The sequence below is a fragment of the Mustela nigripes genome, chromosome 1, assembly GCF_022355385.1.
Source record: "Mustela nigripes isolate SB6536 chromosome 1, MUSNIG.SB6536, whole genome shotgun sequence".
Lineage (NCBI taxonomy): Eukaryota > Metazoa > Chordata > Mammalia > Carnivora > Mustelidae > Mustela > Mustela nigripes.
Window position 1 is genome coordinate 267,166,960 of NC_081557.1, and position 8,932 is coordinate 267,175,891.

The 8,932-nt window shown below is 35.9% G+C and overlaps 1 long non-coding RNA gene across 1 annotated transcript in view; it reads left to right on the forward strand.

The window, feature by feature from the left end:
• The window catches only part of LOC132016119 (uncharacterized), a 77,884-nt gene extending 70,258 nt beyond the window's left edge, over positions 1 to 7,626 (forward strand). The window contains exons 4-5 of the long non-coding RNA XR_009403890.1: positions 3,633 to 3,773; positions 6,291 to 7,626. This is a non-coding gene — a long non-coding RNA (uncharacterized LOC132016119). The remainder of the gene's footprint in view (positions 1 to 3,632; positions 3,774 to 6,290) is intronic.
• Positions 7,627 to 8,932: the final 1,306 nt, after the last annotated feature.

The window sequence follows — 8,932 nt, forward strand, 5'->3', positions numbered from 1 at the left end:
TTTTATGTAAACGTAAGTCTTCATTTCTCTGAGAGGCATGCCCAGGAGCACCACTGTTGGACCATATGGTATTCGCATGTCTACTTACTTCTGACCCACATGGTATTTGATGAAAAAAATCCTCTGTCGTTCTAATTGTTTTTACCTTAATGGAAAGGGGACAGTTCTCTTTCACTGCCTTCAAGATTTTTTTTTTCTTTCTGTTTAATTTTCAGACTTTTAATTATGGTGTGTCTCCTTGTATATTTCTTTGGGTTTATCCTGTTTGTGTTTCACTCAACCTCTTGAATCTGTAGATGTATGTTTTATCAGTTTGGGAAGTTTTCAGCCATTATCTCTTCATATCTTTTTTTCATTCTGTTCTTATTTTCTTTTCCTTCCAAGACTCTTTGGGTGCCTGGGTGGCTCAGTTAGTTAAGGTTTTCACTCTTGGATTTGACTCAGGTCATGTCCTCCAGGGTCATGAAATTGAGTCTTGCATCAGGCTCCATGAAGGGCATGGGGTCTACTTAAGATTCTCTCTCTTTTCCTCTGTCCCACCCCCACCTCTGAAAAAAAAAGAATCTCATGACATGAATGTTAGATGTTTTGTTATAGTCCTACAGGTCCTACAGGTCCCTGAGTTTTTGTTATTTTTTAAAAAATAACAAATAACAAAGTAACTATTTTTTGATAGAATATGAAAGTAAAACAACAGGATTTCCTGTCAGATTGAACATGGGATGCTGGAGGAAGGCAGGAGTGAGGGTAATGCCAACAATTTTTATCTGAGCAACTGCAAGTATAGAAATGGGGGAGGCAACAAATGAAGTAGGATTAGATTGTGTGTGTGTGTGTGTGTGTGTGTGTGCGTGCACATATATGTAAGTGAACAGGTAGGTTGGGAGTGGGAGATTGGATAGTGTTTAAAGCCATGAGGCCAGATGAAGTTGTAAAGATAAATGGACCAAAGACATTTAACAAAAAAAGTTGGGGAAATAATACAGAACTTACTAAAGAAAGCTGAGAAGGATCGGCCAGTGAAGTAACAGGAAGGCTGGGAAAGTGTGGGGTCTTGGAACTGTAGAGAAGAAAGTGTTTCAACAAAAGAGATATAATTCATTGGGTTAAATCTTGCCAAGAGGTCAAAAAGAACTGAATATTAGATATTGCAACACCAAAGAATTACTGGTAATGTTGACAAGAGGAGTTTCAAGGCTGTTGTGGGGGCAAAAGCTTGGTTGGAGTAGGCTTGGGAGAGAGTAAGAGAAGAATTCCAGAATTCAAGTACGGGCAAATTTTACTCCTGATGCGATCTCTTTATCAACCATGTTATGTGACAAAAATCACAATAATTAAGAACATCTGACCAAAAAATCATAAATAATTAAGCTTTAAAAAAATCAGTTCTGTGTCTGTGATCGTGTATCCTTTCTCATTCATATATTTTTCTCTCATTTTTACTCTGGAGGTAATCTTTCATAATCTTTTTCAAAGTACCAAGTTTTGGACTCATTTATTCCTTCTCTTATTTATTGATTTTCAGTTTAAGTAATTGAGCCTTTATCTTTAATAATTCCACCTTTCTAGTTTCTTTAACACATGTTTTTTTAAGTAGGCTCCATGCCCAGTATACCCAACACAGGGCGTGAACCCACAACCCTGAGATCGAGACCTCAGCAAGATCAAGAGTCAGAAGCTTAATCAACTGAGCCACCCAGGCACCTCCCCTTTTAACACATTTTGTAGTTATTTTTCTAACTTCTTTCTTTTGGCCATGCAACCAAATAACAAAGAAATAACAAATATTTCTATGAGCATAATTTTCCATTACCATGTGTTCTCATATTGTTTTGGTTTTTTTTTATATCTGGATTTGAATTTTCTTTTTATTTACTCTTTGATTTAAATATATTTCTTAATTTCTATGTAAGTAAGACTTCTCTCACTGTTCAATTTTTTCTTTTTTAAAATTATATATCTATATATTTAGGGGTTTTTTTGTTTGTTTGTTTGTTTTTAATAATCTCTACACCCAGTGTGGGGCTGGAACTCATGTCTGTGAGATCATGAGTCACATTCTCTTCCAACTGAGCCAGACAGACAACCCTGTTTAATTTTTAATTTCTAGTTTTACTAAATTATGACCAAAAGGGGCCTGTATAATTTCTCTTTTTAAAATATATTGGTAATTTCTTTATAGATAATGATATGATTAATACAAATATCAACACTGACCATTTTCTCCTTCATTTCATGTACTGAATTATTAATTTAAGATTTTTTTTTAATCCTCAGGAAATTGTGTGTGTGTGTGTAGGTTTGAATGTGTGCTGCACTCAATTCTTCTTGACTTCTCTTGGTGTGTTTTTCATAAAACAAACAAACAAACTCGTGTATTTCTCTGTGTCCCCACACTGTTCTGTTTCAGTGGACCTGACACTGATTATTTGGACTATTTTTCTGCACTCTGACTACGGAACCAGTTGGGAAGTTTGTTATTTTTCTTTACTGGATTAATGAGGTTTACTTCTATTTTCTAAAGTATGCTAAAAGTCATGAATATCACAGAAGGTCTCTATCTTGATAAACTTGTGTTGTAGAAGTTGACAGGCTGTCAGCCCCTGCTGCGGCCCCTGGAAAGGGGCCATGGGTGGGGCACAGCAGGAAAGTGGGAAGGAGCTCATCACTAGTTCCTTATTCTTTCCAGCGGGACCTCAACAGAGCCTTCAGGACCCACTCTCAGATCCCAGGTCACAGAGCCAGAGAGACAAAAGAGCTGGAAGTCACAAGTAAAGGGAAAGGCATTTCATTTAGTTCACCTTCCCGACAATCACCTGTCCGTGAGTGTTGTCTCAGCTCATGGTGTTTTCCAGAACCCACTTAAATACTGAAATACATGAATAACTATTTTTATGAGTCATTTAAGAAAAACCGTGTCAGAGGAGATGTGCTTTAGCAGTAATGACATTTTTAAATTAAAAAAAATATATTCCCAAACACGATATTTGATACAAGCTTAACTTTGGAAGTCCAAACTGAGCAGTGACCCAAATAGAATTTAAAGAGGAATTCTGGGATTATGTTAGTCAATAGCACCATTTGTGAAATTTATTCAGAAATATTTTTTAGAAAACTATTTTTAGAAAACTATTGCAGAAAAGAAGTTGAAATGAGAAATAGAAAAATCTACTATAGTATTTCATAATGCAGTTATTCTATTAGGACCAGACATTTAAAATAGAATATATATTATCTTGTAATAAAACAGGGAATCGCGAATCTTTTTAGCCCACAGAGATTCACTGATTATCTCATGGTAAAGTTCTGATAAGTTTGTGGAATTTTAAAAAATTACTCATTATTCTTCTAGGAAAAGTAAAGTAATCCAAATTTGCTAAACTTCTTTATGATGGCAAGTGTATGACATGAGTATGCTGCCCAGCAGATATTTGAGGAAAAATATTAATATGTCCCTCCAAGGTAAAGGTGACACTAAGTAGCTGGGACTATGGAGAGGGCTTCTTTAAAACTGGTATTTGGAAATTTTTTCATTATTAAGCAGTATTTTTAGCTCCCCCAAATAAATAAATGTAAGATTTTTATTTGTTATTTCATTTATTTTTTAAAGATTTTATTTATTTATTTGACAGAGAGTACAAGCAGGGGAAGAGGGAGAGGCAGCCTCCCCACAGAGCAAGGACCCTGATGTGGGGCTCCGTTCCAGGACTGTGGGATCATGAACTGGCCTGTCAGGAGATGCTTAACTGGCTAAGCTACACAGGTGTCCCTATGTAAGATTTTTAAACCTATGCATGCTAAAATCTTGAAAATAAAACTTTCAGTGTATTGAAGAAATTTGTTAAAATTAATGTAACATTTCTTAGTAGTTGGCAAGGAATATTGTTTGGCCTCAGGGAAAGAGGAAAAGTATTAGTCAAATTTTAAGAAAAATAGTTTTGCTTAACTGGGGTGATTGAAGTTTTTTAAGTGAATATCATAATTTATTAATCACAGCCAAAAATATCCTCCTGTTTGGCTCACTATATTTCTATAAAGTATCTTTTCAACTATGGCAGTTATAACCAAATATGGAAATAAACTACGCTTAAAAGCAGATCCTTAAATTGCTGTGTTGTAAGGGTTAAGCCAGATTTGTAAGGCATATTTAGTCATTTTGATCACATGGCTATCAGTCCTAGAGGCCCTTTAACCCAAAATAAAAATGCTAGTGCAAGAGGGCTTCCAAATTAAGAATAAATAAAATCAAAATTATATTTAAAGCTTTATTCTTGCTTTATCTGTTCTTAACTTTTATCCTTGAGTATGCTTTACAATGTCTATATTATTCTAATAAGTCATAAAACAATGAGCATCTCTATTCAAAATATTGATGAGCGTATTATTAGAAAAGTGTAAAGGACACTGCAATATAGAGAGTATAAGAGCACACAAACACTAGCAAATGACAGACAAATGGGGCCTGTCGCATCTAAAGCATGATACTTAAAATGTAAGTCAGTGGAAAATAAATGAACAAGACTTCTGGCCTTCTCGAGAGAGGTTACTTATTCCCTAAAATGCTTTTCACATATTTTTGTACTAATTAGAATATGACTGCTAGGATTGATTTCCCATTACAACTGAGACAATATTGCTGGCAGAGCATAGATTTTGTTGGCCTTCTAAAGCTCTCCCCACCCTCCCACAGGATTTAGGTATATTTTGGATTAAAACGATTTCAAGACAGAAGTGTTCACAAAAATGTATAGTTCCAGAAATCACAATAACCCCAAAACTTAATCTCCCTTTTCCAATCCTACCCTATTCTATCCTTTCCAATCACATGCCAGTATTGGGGGAAAGGGGAACTATTTTAAGTAGATATTTTCAATAGACCATAGCTGAGTGTCAGGGCAATTCTAGGCCACATATCAGAAATCCCCGTGTTCTTTATCTTTTGCGACTCTGTTTTTATTTCTGGGAGAAACACATTTGAGTCCCAGGAATGTTTGTTTAGCCGAGATACTCTCTTGCAATTAGCTGAGAATGAAAGGAACAAAGGGAAGTCAATTATAGCTGTCTGGTCATTTGGAACCGCCCAGCATTAACTGTCAGTTAATGGGAGAGGCTAGTAACTTTTCCTTCCTCAGACCTTCTTATAATTAATACGGTTATTAATATTATACCTTACAGATAGAAATCAATAAATCACTGACAAGAAAGGCACTGCCTAAGATGCATGTGAAATTTAGTTCTTCTCTAGCTCAAAAACATCCAAACCGATATTTGCACACAGTGCACATAGACTTCTGCACACACACACACACACACACACACACAGACACACGCACACACACACACAGAACTAGTTCAGTGTGTTCACAGCTATCGTCAGGAAAGATGATTTTTAAAATAGATGAATCAATCCTTTTAAGCGATGTTTGCAGCCTCCACAGAAGATACTGCTGTGGGGTATGTAAGGAGGCATTATCTTTTACAGAGCCAGGCATCCCTCTTTATGCACCATCTCCTCCTAGCCAGTTGCCTGAGTGTGGAACATCTGTGTTTATTTTGCATGACGAAGTTGTTCCTTGGCTTTGCCAAAATGAGCTCCGATGTGGGACTCTGGGTTTGTGGATCTTCCATAGGGTAGTGATAAAGCTCAAGTGGCAGGACATTGTTTTTGTATATAATGCATATTAGATGAAGTCATGCATATTTAATGACAAGTGTGCTATATTTTTAATCTTTATAGCTTTAATGTGTGTAAGAGGTTTTAATAATTGGTGCTGGGATGATGGTAACTTCCCAGAAATGCTCAGCACAACTGCTATGGTTCTCAGCCCACAGTTTGCACAGGTTGTAAATTATAAAACTTGATTAGTGATAGACTTGGCAAGATGTCTTGTCTTTTGAAGATGCCAATCTGTGGCATCATGGGTACAAAATATTTCCATTCGCACTTTTAATATTCACCTAAATAGCCTACATGAAAAACCCCAGAAGAAAAATGATGAGCTATTCAGGGAAATGAAATTGTTCTCCTAAAGAATTTCTTAAATTTCTAATCCTATTGGCAGAGATATTTAAATTCTACATGCAGAAACTAAGCACGTTCACTTCAGTAATTATCCATTTAGGGTTATAATATTTCTGCTTATGACAGCAGAGTTTTAAATATTATAGATATAAATTCCACAATGTTTCTTAAAAAAAGACTTTGGGAAGAAATCATATATTCGTAATGACTAATGGGTTGCAATTAAAAATTTCAGGAATCTAACAATTTTAATCACTTTCATTTTCAGCAATACCAATTCTTTCTTCCTTGAACTTTTTTTTTACTACTTTTGTCTACACTTTCTGCTCCTCAATCCAGCAATCAGTCCGCTAATGCTCAAAGACAAGATCGATCAACCAATGAGCATCACTGAATCTTTACTCAAGGCAGTAAGGAATATCACTGGAGACTCCAGACCCTGTCTTCTACCGCACGGGAAAACAACTATCTCCCTTCTCATCCTCATATCCATCACAGCAGAAGACTGGGGATTTACTTTCTGCTGATCCAAGAGACCCTGGGCGTAATACCACCCGGCTCAACAGAGAGTAGAGAGGCTATAGTGAAAATACAGTTATATGAAAGTTCATGTATGAAAAATGAGACTCCACCCCTACAGGCTAATTTATCAAAGAACCTCAAATTGCTCAAATAATCTAGAGAAGGAAAAACAAACATAGAGATCTCACACATCCCGTTTTCAAAACTTGTTAACGAAGCAATAGCAATCAAAACAGTATGGTGCCGATAATGAAGACTGACAAATAAGCCAATGGAACAGAATAGAGAGCCCTGAAGTAAACCTTTGTCTACATGACCAAATGATCTCTGACAAGAATGTCAAGGTTACACAATTTGTAAAGGATAGTTTTTCAATAAGTTGTGCGGGGAAAACTGGGTACCTACATGCAAAAGAATAAATTTGGACCCTCACTTCATACCATGTACAGAAATTAATTCACAACAGGCTGAAGCTCTATATGTAATATCTGAAAATATGAAACTCCTAGAATAAAATATAGATCAAAATTTCATGACAGCAGATTTGGCATTACCTTGGATATGAAAAGTACAGTCAACAAAAGCAAAGAGACAAATGGACTACAACACACTTAAAAACTTCTGCACAGGAAGGGAAACAAAGTAAAAGAGAAACTTATAGAATCAGAGGGAATATTTTCAAACCATATATCTGGTAAAGAATTAATATCCAGAATACATACACCTTTACATTTATTTCAGCATTATTTATAATAGCCAAGATGTGGAAGCAACCTAAGGGTTCACTGATAGATGAATGGATAAAGAAGATGTAGTATGTATGTGTATATGTGTGTATATATAAAATCCATGTGTATAGTGGATATATAATAGAATATTACTTAGCCATAAAAAGAATTAAACCTTGCCATTCATGACAACATGGATGTATGCAGAGTATTATGGTAAGTGAAGTAAGTCAGACAGAAGAAGACAAATACTGTATGATTTCACTTATATATCACATTTGAGAAAAAAACAAACAAAAAACTCCAAAATAAACACCAAACAAACAGTCTTAAATATTGAGAACAAACTGGTGGTTATCCGATTATCAGGGGGGGGGTGGGTAGAGGGATGGGAAAAATAGGTAAAGGGGGTTAAGAGATAAACTTCTAGTTATAAAACAAATGAGTTATGGCGATGAGAAGTATCGCATAGGGAATGCAGTCAATAATATTTTAATAACTTTGTATAATAGTGGACAGTGACTATGCTTATTGGGATGAGCACTGAGTAACATATAGTCAAATTACTATGTTGTACACCTGAAATTAATAAAACATTGTACAATACTTCAATAATAAAAAAATATTGCTTACATATATAAAGAACTCCTACAATTCAAGAACACCAAAAACAAATAATTTAAAAATGGGTAAGGACCTGTGTAGACATTTATCCCAAAAAGTTATACAAATGACCAGCAAGCATCATCACTAATCACCAGGGAAATGCAAACCTAAACCAAAATGAGATATCACCTCACACATGTTAGGATGTTCACTATCAAAAAATGAAACAAAACAAACACAAGTGTGGGTGAGGATGTGAAGAAATTGGAACTCTTCTGCAGTGTTGATGAGAATGAGAAATGGTATAGCCAATATGGAAAAAAAATAAAGATTCCTCAGAAATTAGAAATAAAATTATCAATCACAGTTCTGTATATGTATCAATCACTAGCAATCACAATTCTGTATTATATACAAAAGAACTGAAAACCAAATTTCAATCAGATATTTGCATATCCATGTCCATTGCAACATTATTCAAAATAATTAAGAGGTCAAAACAATGTAAATGTCCATTGTCAGATGAATGGAGAAGGAAAATGTGGCATATACATACAGTGGGATATTATTCAGCCCTAAAAAAGAGGGCAGTCCTATCGCACACTACAACATGGATGAACCTAAAGGACATTATGCCAAGTGAAATAAACCAATCACAGAAAGACAAGTACTGCGTGATTCCTCTTGTAGGAGTTGTTTAAAGGAGTTAAACTCTGAGAAATAGAATCGCAGGGAGAGAAAAACCACGAGAGAATGTGGACTCTGAGAAACAAACTGAGGGTTTGGGAGGGGCGGGGAGTGGGGTATCGGTGGTGGGTGGTAGGTGGTGGGTATTAAGGAGGGCATTGTTGCATGGAGGCCTGGGTGTGGTACATAAACAATGAATCTTGGAACACTGAAAAAATAAAATTAAATTAAAAAAGAGAAAGAAAAAGAAATAGGGGCACCTGGGTGGCTCAGTGGGTTGAGCCTCTGCCTTCCGCTTGGGTCATGATCTCAGGGTCCTGGGGTTGAGTTCCGCATCAGGCTCTCTGCTCAGTGGGGAGTCTGCTTC